At 37.9% G+C, this 12,814-nt stretch overlaps 1 protein-coding gene across 5 annotated transcripts in view; it reads right to left on the reverse strand.

The window, feature by feature from the left end:
• LOC104930751 (leucine-rich repeat and fibronectin type-III domain-containing protein 2) overlaps positions 1–12,814 on the reverse strand; it is a 120,172-nt gene that overhangs the window by 10,887 nt on the left and 96,471 nt on the right. The window contains exon 1 of one of the 5 annotated variants that reach the window (XM_010745626.3): positions 7,819–8,046. The exons of the other annotated variants lie outside the window; for them this stretch is intronic. The gene's annotated coding sequence lies outside the window, so the exon portion shown is untranslated. Of the gene's footprint in view, positions 1–7,818; positions 8,047–12,814 lie in introns of those variants that run through there. 5 annotated transcript variants of the gene reach the window in all.

Below are 12,814 nucleotides of genomic sequence, written 5' to 3' on the forward strand. Positions count from 1 at the left end.
TCACTGCAAGAGCAGTCATGTTTGAGGTGCTGTCACTGCAGAAAAATAAGAGTGTAAAATCTCTATCTAATATGGTACAACCATAACCAAAAATGTACACGTCAAAACAAACACCAAGGTCATAAAGTGATTGCTGACTGCTTCACAACAATGAATTTTAATTTCAGTTTAATTTGGAAGTGTGACAGAAAAAAAAAAGTAAACTGCAAAGCCGGTGTGACCTCTCTCAGCTGTCACATGTTTCTGAGTAGCACATTATATTAGAATTTAATCAGCACTGCAGAAAATGGCGTGAAACTCTGTGAAACGATGTTTATTGTAGCCAAATAATTGCAGACCTGATGCATACTGTTCTGACCCTCTCAGCACTCTGCAGCTATTCTCCACATGGCCTCATGGTGAGAGCTGTCAGTGATGATGAGCAGTTTCTCTCATCGATTCATTTTAATGGACAGCATCTGGAAACAACTATTGAAAAGCCCAAAGAAGCTCTTTTTTAATTTTCTTTTGATCTTCCTTCTCTGTGAAAATGGAGCACTGTGATGGATAACCAGAGAGGATATACAAATTTGCAGAAATGCACATAGCTCTGACTGGATACAGCTGAAAGGTACAGTATAATTTCCAGTATTGCAACAGTTTCCCATTAACGGTGTGTGACATGCGGTTACTGGGCAGAGAAAAACAGGTTGACGAGAGGCAGATGTGACCTTTTATGGATAGAAGAAGTCCAGTCACAAAGAGATGAGAACCATGGATGATGTTTAATGTCCACATCCATTTACTCATGGCCTTTACTAAGGCTGCAACATCAATTACGGTTCAATGTGAGGGACAAATACGCTGCTGAAATACCAACAAGCACACATTCTATACATTTACAGATTGCATTAGTGGTGATGACATATAAAAATGTGAAATTCATTCTAATGTCATTTGAACATGTGTGACCCTCTGGGTAGTTATTATTGCTGTGAGAAATAAGTAAGCGTACTTGGCTTTTTATTTCATGTGTGGCACGTAAAGGATAAGCATTGAATATGTAAGTTATTTAAAGAATACAGTGTATATTGAAATAACATTTACATATTACTTGTTGTGTCATTAGAACATTACAACAATGGACCATTAGCATAATTCTTTACCAAACCGCAAACACCACAGTAATAGCTCAGTGACTAACTAAGCCCAGGAAGCCTTCTCGTCAGGTTGAAGCAGTTTGCATTGGACTTGTCAGTGTGTATTATAGGGCTAGTGATAAAAACAATGTAAAGAGTTTACTTTTGTTTGAATGTTATTTTATTTCACATGAAATATTGTGGAAAAAATATACGTTATTAATTGAAAATAAATACCTAATGTATAATATCATGTAGAAGTGGCAGGCCACCCCTTTGGGACACGGTTGTCTGTTACTAATGACTAACTAGTATAGTATAGTTAGAATATCATTAGCTAATGTTGAATTATTTTGTAGTAATTACTGTCATTATGGACAATTGTGTGGTTATACTGTATGTGTGGGAGCCAGTTCGATGTACATATTGCACAGTTCACTGTTACTTAGTTTTTAATCTACTGTTACTGGTTCTATTTAACTGTTTTTTATTTCAAAACTAAATTATCTCATATCTCACTGTTACCTCACTGCTACTTATTTTTTTTTTTTTTATTGTTACTGTTACTGGTTCTATTTAACTGCCATTTATACATGTGTATATAGTGTGTATATATTGTTTAAAATAGGATATTCTATAGGGTATATTGTTAAAGTTTTGTTTTCTTACTACTGTTTTCTTGCTATCACTTACCTTTTAGGAGCTGCGGTAACAAAAACTATTTCCCTACGGGGATTAATAAAGTACTTCTGATTCTGATTCCGATTCTGATTCCTGAAATCTGAGCGTTTGTAATCCAAACTGTGTTTGATGTGTGTTTGTGATTTTGTCCACCATATTGCATTGAAAATACATAACATGCTGCTCCTTTATTGACATGGCTTATATATATGTACCGTCAACTATAGCTCTAGCCTCCACTTTTTTGGAGAACAAGTGTGCCTTCTATTTGAGTCTTGATAATTGTGATTTCAGTGATTGCCTACATCAGAAAAGAAGAATTTGACAGTAAAACTGCCACTAGAAACAGCATGAGCATGTACCATGGAAGAATAAAAAAGCTGTGTGTCACTTGATAGGTTAAAACCTGAGAGGAAGCATCCGTCATGGAATATTAGCATTTATTTGAGTGCAGCTACTGTTTGTACATGTATTATTGTTGTTATTTATTTATTTTTTACATACTGTTTTGCTTACTTTGCATTAATTACATGCAGTTGGAAAATGATTTTAGCCGTATAGGTGCACCTAGAAAAAATGCAAATGAATTGAGGTTGAACTAATGTGTTTTTTCCTCGATTGGCAGCAACTTTGTTTATTTGCATTCATTGCTTTAGTGTTTTGTACTTTAGAGACGGTCCCAAGACGAATGATAGGGATCCCGTGCAGACTGTGCAAATTGCTACATTTCTTCCGCTTTCATGCATTCACAAAATAAAATGTGCTGTTGTTGCTTCTGTGAATGTAAAAGAACATCATTTCCACAGCAGATCAGGGATTTTTTAAATTTTTTTCGAAGACCTCATAACCCACAAGGTATTTAGATAAACAAATCTTTACAAGCTTTAAAGGATTAGCTGAATCACTTGTGTTGGTATCAGTATCAATGAGCTGTGCCGGCAATAAACAAACTTCAATACAGAAAAAGAGTTCTCAGACAGGTATTAGTTCACGTCTATGGATTATTGCTTTAAATACTTTGTTCCCTCTTTCATGCAGATGCTGTCTGAATGTATTATCTTATTGAAAGAGGATAACAGCAATGATTTGATTCTTGATTGTGAGTTTTACCAGTCTAGAGGTCAAGCTCACATCTTTTCTTCATTTCTCACTCACTGTTTGAGGCTCATACATCTAGAAAGGTACCTTTCCAGCTTTCTAGGTAGATCAGGATGGTCACACATCCTTTGTTTGATTTTAGTTTCACATATCAGTCTCTACATGCTTGTTATTCCTGCATAATAAATACATAGTACACACAATAACACAGAGAAACTCTAGATTAGACTGATCAATTGCTCTTTGTCCATTTCCTGAAAGTGAACATGTATTTATGGAACTGATTTCCTGTCAGTAGCAAATATATCATATTGACTGCTGATAGACATTGATTGACCGGTGACAAAGTCAACCACTGAGTTTGTCAGGTCAGCTGGTGGACTAGATTTCAAATAGTCAGTAAGTATGAACCAATGTGACCAGTCATTGGGGATTCAAAGCAGTGCTAAGACTTATGGTGAATAGTTTCATATTTTGCTAGCAGCACATGATCTGTTTCTCATTGCTTCCAGCCTTAAGGCTAAGCTAATAGTCTCCTGCCTGCTTTATATTTGATAGACATACATGTGAGTGGTACCAATACTCTGCTTTAATTCTCAGGAATAAAAAGAATAAATGCATTTTCAAAATTTTTGAAATATTCCTGAATTTTTAAAGGTCTCAGAGCCTCTGAAACCTGATATTTTGCACACTGGTCAGAAAACAATACTGTCCTCAGCAGTAAAGGGTGTTTGTCCCTAAAACAACCGATGCGTTAGATGAGAAGCAAATTCTTGTTTTCATGTGAATACTGACTGTTCTGTCTGCTTGCAACCCGTCCAAGAACAATCACTTTTACCTTTAATTATGACCACGCTTCTCTAACTTTAACCAAGTAGTAGCTTTTTAACCTCCATCGCAGTCTTGATGTCAGACCACTCACATGAATCACTTTCATACTGATCTATTTCATCATGTAGCTATGAGAACTTATTAGAACGTACCACGGGGGAGACGGAAAAAGGGACAGACAAAGACAGACAGGTGTGGCAGAGAGACAGTGAGAGTTTGTCAAAAACAAGGTCTGTTCTGCGAGTGGGAGTTTGTTGAACAAGGGTAACCTTCACATGAACATGCCTGCACAGCTGTGTTGCCATCTGTTAGGCAAAAATCCAAGTGTACTATAGGTAGTGTAGGCCCTGAGGGACAGAAGGACATTCATTCTTCATTTGCCACCAACAAACCTTTTATCATTCAGTCAAGGGTTTTAATGTTTAAAAAGGCCCTTCTGTAGACCCAAATTAATTATTCAGGTCTTAATATTTACTAATATTTTCTCCTATCTTTTCAATGAGGCTGCAGCAGTGAGGACAGCCCCAGTCCTTCTAACTACCCTAAGCACTGGTCTCTTTGCCTCAGTGATATTTGCACTTGTCAGCTATGTTCAGTGGTGTAATCTTGCAACACGCACATGGGAGGTGGGTGGGCGGCGAGTTGGGGTGACTACTGCTGTCTCCACTGAGTGAGCACTGAGCAGATAGAGAGAGCTAGACTCACCAGCATTACATCTTTTCTCTTTCTTCTGCTGCACTTTGATAAAACGTGTCAGAAGATGACAGCTTGGTAAACCTGGGTGTGCTGCGTACAATCTACTGATGTCATGTTGCATCATTTGTGCATGCTGACGTTCAAAATGTGACAACAGTTATCTCTCGCTGCTATTTGGAGCAGCTGGCACGTATAGAGTTACCTCATGCAGCTTTACACTGACATGACAGTTCTCGCTTCCTTTTTTTTTTTTTTTTTTAATAGGATGAATCTACAATCTGGCGTCTTTAGGAAATTACAAGTGAAAATAAATGCGTGTGCAAAATTATTCACAGGGTTTATAAACTGGATCTTGTCAACATGGAAAGTCTTGACAAAAGATGGAGATTATCGGTGTGAAAAATGGGACCAGCACATCACGGCTAAAACCTGAAGCTTCTTTGGATGATAACCAAAGCAATCTTTCTGTTCAATCACACATACCCACACACACATTGTACAGAGTCATCTGTGTCTGCTGGATAAGAAAGGACCACCTGAATGGGTCTAACTTTCTAGAAGAGCGACAGCCAGCTATTGATGATTACATCAACCAGCTGTGAGCCTGTCTTCTGCTACCTTTCTCATAAAAAGACTCAGATGCAGTTATCAGTCTCAAGCCTATAGGATAACTCTGTTGGAGTATTCTTGGACAGAGCATGTCTGTTTCAAGTCAAGTGGTAAAACTAAAGAGTTACTCTGAATGGTCATCACCACATGTTTACTAGGTAGTATACATAGGTCATCATCAAGAGCTTTAAAATTAGCTTACTTTTTAAAAGGGGACCAATTATGCTTTTTCTTGATTTTGTCATATATCTAATGTTCCAGTGTCAGATGTTGATATTAAACAAGTCTAAAAAATAATAAATAATAAAATAATGACAACTTATAAGGTAATAATAGTTATAATAAGAGAAAGTTACATATATTCTGGTTTTCCGTCTGATGTCTTCTGACTTCTCTGCCTCAGCTCTCAGTGATTCAGAGTTTGCTTGAATCACCCAAGCTACTGGAATCTCAGACTAAGAATATAGATATGGAAATCAGCATAATAGCTCCACTGTAACCTCTTACTACTGCACAACCAAGGTTATTGTGGTTCAGCACTTGACTTAGAAAGTTGAAGGACTTTAAGACCAATTAATTTTCTGCATAAAGACAATGGGAGTCGACTGCCTTGGAGGACATCCAAGGGTTTGTTGGACAGTTGAATCATCAATATTATCAACTAAGTTGAATCTAAAAAGTCAAAGCTGCAAGTCTGGGTATATAATGATGTTAGGCGGCAATTAAAATATGAAGCCAGAAGGTCCCTGTCAGTAAGAAATACTAAAGCAGGCTAGTGAAAGAAGGTTACACCCCCAGACACTGGGACAATGAGGTCATATCTTTAGTGTGGTGGGGGTTTTTGGGAGGGGGACAGCCTGCCAACCTGTCAATATGCTAAACTCAGAGGGTTAACATGCAAAACATTACTGCCCAAGTGCAGCCTCAGAGAGGCAGTATAGTAATAGCAAATGTCTCCCAAATGTAATAATAATTCAAAAAAATAAAATAATTTAGCCTGCTAGGTATTCAGCCTTCATTGGCACTAAAGACATTATTACTGTATCTAGGTAAGTTGAAGTTTGCAAACTCTCCGGCTCTCTCTTTCTCTCCCTTCAACAGTGTGTTTTCTTTCTCTTTCTCCAGCTTTTGTTATAGTCAGAGTTCATTCAAATGCATCCCTGGTCTGTGTATGATGTAATATGACTGAAAGAGCCAAAAATGTCCAGATTGTTTATCTATCAAAGACAACCCACAAAACTCAGTTTGTTGCACAATACACTTGAAAACTCTATAATCGGCCTCGAGTTTGCCGGTAAATACACTTTGTCTTTGACAATCTTTTAGCCTCTGCAGCCTAGTTGGCAGAGTTATGAAATGGTTGTTGCTCTGCAAGGTGCAATTGTAATTGTTGTCTGCAGTTTTTAACAAGAGAACCACTATGATACTCAGGTGCAATTTTCTTTTCTTTTTGCTGGAGTAAAGCAGCTTTTCGTGAACGAGCTCAACTTTTTGCAAGAAACAATTTTTGCCAGTTAAAGTCAATACAACTTCCTCCCAACCCAACGGATACAGAGAAGAGTTTGTGTTTGCGTTGACTGGGCACTCAGTCCTGTAATGTCAAAACAATATTCATAGTGCAACATGAAAACAGTTCATATTAATGGATTTTGACAATCCTATCATAATTCATTGTCTATTTGCTGGACGATCATGCTGTATGTTTTAGAATTACAGTTCATGTGACACTTTGTGGAATGGAAACAGGAAGTATAATGTTGCCATGGAGTCAGTTTCAACTGCGGGCTACAGCTTGAGAACCCGGTCTTTATTATATTTTGGCAAAATGCTACCATTAAAAGTATGCTGAATTAGCTGTTAGCAGTTGCAGTTTACCCCTGGATGTGGATAACTATCACAAAATGCTGCAATTGGGCACTAAGGGGTTTAAAGTATCTTGACTGCCTTCATGAGCTGTGTGTCACAGTCAGTGCCACAGCTCCAACTGCTGACTGTGTTGGTGAGCGAGCCAAACTTACAATAACTAACTTTCATGTTGTTGATTTCAGAATGCCAACATGCTCCTGTCCCTTTCACCTTATGCAGTATCTTTGCTTCAAGAATCTCTGAACAAGGTTCTGAGATAAGCTTAGAAACTGTCAGCAGACACGTTTTCTTTAAAGGCTTCCTGTTTTGAACTGCCATCGACCGAGTCTCCATTTTTCAGAAAGGGAAGGTCTGTGCTTTTCTTTTCTCAGCTTTCATTTTAGTGCTATATTTACACATCTACCGTGTACAGGCTATGTCAACATCTTTTCAATGTCTATTCAATCATAACATTTGCCTGGTACAAGACAGTATATGTACGAATTATGTGTCAGCTACGGATTAACACTTTGTTTCATTGTTCATCTCTGATATTTTCATTTATCATCCTATACAGCTGCTTTTCTAACAAGCCGTCACGGTAGGAAAGGTCAGACATGTTAAGTCTGTGTACCCTCTTTATTGCTGTAGTTTACCTTTGTCTTGTGCTAATTACATACATGCCACCGACATCTGACTGCAAACACACATACACACTGATAAATTGAATCACACTTCAAAACAGTGCTTGGTTTTTGATAAAAGCCCCACATGCACAATAATGAATGCCAGCACAGGGGGGAGGTCTCCACAGCCCCAAAGAGGATCAAAGTAATTGATGCTGCTTGAGGCCGGCACTTAATAAATTAAAATGCTGTTTGTTTGTTTGTTTTCTTTGTACTGTGTCTATCTATCTTTTTCTGTATGGCGTAATGTTTACCTGCATGTGTCGCATCCTTTAAATGTCCCAATGCTTCTTGTTAATTTTCTGCGGAAATGACATTAGAATGTTTTGTGAAGTGATTTAGGATGGAAGTGTTAAGGACAGAGAAGTGACAGAGGGGTTGCTTGCAGCCTTCAGATGAAAAATAACAAACTGAAAATGAAAACAAAAAAGTCAATTTATAAGGTTAATGGCGGTGGTGATGATATTACAACATGCACTAGCAGCCTGGGCTTCCTGATGTGAGATGATTATTTTTTATTTATTTGTTTTTTTAATATTCAGCAGCAAATGTGCCAGTGGAGTTAAGCTGAATCATTTGAGCAGAGCAGGTTGCACTGAATTGTCAGGGATATGCAGCAGTAAAGATGTGCCAGCAGCACGATTAAGACACTGGATAGTGCAGATGGAGAATCAGGCTTTGACAGGGTTTTATTTTATTTCCAACCACCATGATGTCAGTTGCTCACACCATCTGGAGTTTGCCACAAGTTGAAGGAACAAATGACACTACACTACCTGGTTAATGTAATTAGCTGGGATTTGAAATAATTGTTGGCCATAAGAGTTTCTCAATAGTTACACAGGAATTTTCGCATGTTTGGATTAACTAGATTGTTTCACTGAATGTTACAGTTGGCATGTGTGTAGCTTTACTCAACAAATTGGCTGTCAACATTTGCCATTAGTGGCCAGCAGAGAACAGAAGAAAAATAAAAGTTTCAGGATCTACCAGTTCCTTCAAACTACCACAAAGTTGCTACTGACAGTGAACAGCAATATCACATATCGTCTTCATTTTTAGATCCAGTTTCCAAGCTTGTGTTTAGACAGCATCAAAAACAGTAGCTTCGACACACTATGGCAACTTTCACTGTACTCTGTTACAAGTGGCCAAATAATTGGAAGAGAAGAACAAGAATGATTTTGATTTTGACAGACATCTTTGTTTTGGTCATTTTATCCAAGGGCGAAAGGAGCTAAATCAGGAACTAGGAATCTCTACAAGTCCGCCCTATCTTACATACTGTAGTATGAAGATATGTAAGCCAGTTAGTCTGACAATGAAGTGAAAACTGCAGCTTTCTCTGAGGCTCATTTTGACGCAACAACACATGCAACGCAACAATTCTGTGTTGTTTCATCATTTTATTTGTTATATTTAAATGGATGGAGTCGGAGCTGTCAGTTTAAAAAAAAAAGTTATAAAGAATTTGAACTGACACTAGAGGCAAGAACATTTCATGAACTAGTCAATTTTTAGATAAGTGATGCCGTCCTTCAGACTAGTGGAAAGAAAATGCCCAAAATACACATTTAAACATTTATTTTACTGTCTTTTTGTGTCTGTAGATTTTGGTTTGCATTAGATGGTGCCTCATTTGCATATTTCAACATGACATTTCATAATCTTGTAATATAAAAAATGTCTTCATGTAATCATCTGGGGGATTATACTGTGGTCATATATATCAGTTAAAAATGTTACCCTATTCACCTGCCGTCTTGCAAAATGTATAGAATTTTGCAGAATATATCTTTAAAGGTTATTTTCTCAACGTTAGGTTTTTCTGACACTGAGGTTCTGGTTCCAATCCCCAGCCGGCTGGGACCTTTCTGTGCATGCTCTCCACATGTCTGTGTGAGTTCTCTCTGGGTACTCCTGCTTCCCTTCCACAGTCTGAAGACATGTGGGTTAATAGGTTAATTCGTGACTCTAAATTTCCCATAGGCATGAATAGTTGTTTATCTCTATGTGTCAGCCCTGTGATGAACTGGCGTCTAGGGTATGCCCCGCCTATCATCCAGTGTCAGCTGGGATTGGCTCCAGCCCCCTGTAACCCTGATAAGGATAAGTGCTTACAGGAAATGGATAGATGGTTGATTCTGGGTCAGAAATCTCCTCTTCAGTAGTACTTACGTACACCAAATCTATATTTTGAAGGTTTTTCAAAGGGATTTCTTCATAGCATGCATATACTCTAATATGTCAACTACATGAAATACATTTTGAACCTGGTTTTATTATTTTTGAGATTATTTTTGCTCTGGAAATGTATGCACATTTTTAATTTGATCATGCCACATTTGCATAATCTAAACTCCTGTATCCTCCTATATCCTGGTTTCCACTAGTTCCTTTTCAGATAGTTCCAAAACACATGATTTCTGAGAGACAGAAAAATCTAAACCAACCCGTATTATAGTACTATAGTATAGACTGAATTAGTCCCCCCCCCATAACTACTCAATAAGAGTGGCTGTAGAGGTGCAGATATGGAACCTGCATACAGTATAAAACAAGATAAATATGTAAGGATGAGTCAGTATGCTGTACAGTTTCAGACAGCTCCCACACAAATCAGGTTGCAGTGGTGGATACGCTCCTGTATCCATCACATAACCCCCCCCCACCCCCGACACACACACCTCCTGAGGCGACTCAAAGGTTCTGCGCTACATCAGACATAAATGGATAATTGACAAGTCATTGGCTACACCTCATGCTTTTGCTCCCTTTATCCAGTCAAAGAATCTCACTTGTGTCTCTTATTCATTCATTTAATATTTGGTTGGCTCACTGCCCGGCATATCACATCACTCCTGACTGCTGAACTTTCCGGCCAAAGCCTCTGAACCTTTCAAGCGTGAGATGGTGCAAAGGGTGAGATACCCAGGGCCAGAATTGTGTGTGTGCACTTTTATATGCTCCATGATGTGTTTGATCACATGTCTAACGGGGGAATCAAGTCTCTTAAAAAAAGAGGAGCTCTGACAATGATAGATAGAAGTTTATTCAAGACAAAGGTTCAAAGATGTGGAACATCACATCTAAATGATTCTACTGTCTACATACCTGTTCAATTCTACAACGTTCAGCACTGGGGCGAGTCAATTATTGTCAAAAATGCTAAAATGTACTGTATGCATGACTTAGACTCAAACTTACTTGGATATACGTAGGCTTCTAATCCTTATTTCTGGCATAGATTAGAGGCAGAATAAGATATTTTTCAATACACGAGTCAGTAAAGATGTTAAAGGCCCAGAAACATTATGCACATTGATATTTTGGCAATCGTCTTCTTTGCGCAAAAGCTAGAAGAGGTCTGATTATTTTACATAAAAGATTTTTCTTTATTTCTTACTTTATTTTTTTGTTCTGACTGTTCTTTTCTCTCTGGTGTCATTGAGCAAGATATATATATCAAAATGTCAAGGCAGTTCAGGGGTCGCTTGCTTATGTTGCCAGTCCACTGTGAGTCAGATCTGATCAAACCATACCCAGATGGTATGCTTTAGGTTTGAAACCAAGTTTCCAAGTGCCTTTAAAGAGGATTAAGATGTATTCAGTGGTGTAGTGGTGCCTGGAGAAATGGCAAAATTTCTTTTTAAAGCGGCTCATGTAGCAAAGGAGAAACACACCGTGTTAAAAACACCGGCATGTTAGACTACTCTTGTATATTAACTCACTAACTAACTAACTAACTTCTGCTGCTTGACTACTTTAACAGTATCCACAGAAGAAGTTTTGCAATAAATACAGGCCCACAGATGCAGAACACCACTGAATGATGCACATCATTTAGAAGAGGGTATACTCAAAGCTGACTGAAAAATAAGTAGGTCTACTGAGTGTAGTTTATCAGATTAATGTGAAACCATAAATTTTCTTCTCAGCATTCAGATTCAGTACAAAATGATTTTTTAAGTTTCTTTTAGTAGTGTGATGACAGAAAATGATTAATAATGTGTCTAAAACCATTGGCCACCCCCACAAATACATATTTTTAACATCATTCAAAGACTTGTATTACTAAGACTAAGAGAAAGGAAGTGACACCACATATGTTTGTCCATCTACTCTATATGAACATATTCAGTAATTCAAGGCACACTGGTAGCCTATGGTTAAGGCAGCAACAGAAAACAACAGCCTCCCTGGTTGATATCTGGCCATAGTTTCTGTCTTCCCTCATTTCCAGTCATCTCTTTACTTCTGGCTATAATAAAAGTCATATAAGGCCTGCCAAAAATAGTTCAAAACAAATTACCTCTCAGTGGTTTGTATGTGTTACATGTTATGACTCTAATTTGAGGGTAAGAACCCCTGACATTCAACAATTTTTAGCATAAAGGGATTTGTATTGAACAAGACAAAAACCACAGACTCTGACTTCTAAAATACAATAGGGTTTATAAATTGGGATTTGGGGACACATTTGAGTGGTCAGTGGAGCAATAGAATGGAAATGATGTAGCCAGCCAGTCTGGCACTCCTCCTCTCTGATGCTACTATTTGCAGAGGGAAGGTCGATCTTTGAGGACATGGATAGCAATTACTCTAGGTATATCTGACTCTTTCCGTGAAGTCACATTTGCAATTAATTGCAGAATGACAAATAGTGTTAGTCCCTATACTGCAACGCCCATAACCCTAGGTCAAACATAGTATTAAGCTGGTGAAAAAGTCTACAACTGCAGGTATTTCTATTAAGAAGGGGCATGCCCTCAGGGGCATGAGGGTAGGGGATTAAAATGATTATACACAAATTATGATAGTATCCACTGAGGTTAGCAGTAATTCCACAACTTTCTAGAAAGCATTTTTAGCTACAAACTATTCACAATCAGTACCTGAAGGAAGCCAGCACAGTATCATGAAAATCTAGACAAAAAAATCACAATTTCATTGGTGCATAATCACCTAAAAATAAGAATAATTATATTTTTGACACCTTAGAATGAGCCTTTCAGATCTACAGATGCCACAGATCCCAGTAATCCAAGTTCATGTTGTTATAATAATAAAAGGGTAGGTTGTAAAAGGTAAGGTGTCCCTCTTTAGTGACAAACCAACATAATAATATCAACAACTGTGCACCCTTACATAGCCTTTTAGCCTGTTCAACTCATTTTTAACAGTTATACTTAGCAACTACCTAGTAGGCCAGACAAAATGGGAGGAAATATATGAAAGGGTGTCGCTTAT

Source organism: Larimichthys crocea, chromosome XXIV, assembly GCF_000972845.2.
Source record: "Larimichthys crocea isolate SSNF chromosome XXIV, L_crocea_2.0, whole genome shotgun sequence".
Classification (NCBI taxonomy): domain Eukaryota; kingdom Metazoa; phylum Chordata; class Actinopteri; family Sciaenidae; genus Larimichthys; species Larimichthys crocea.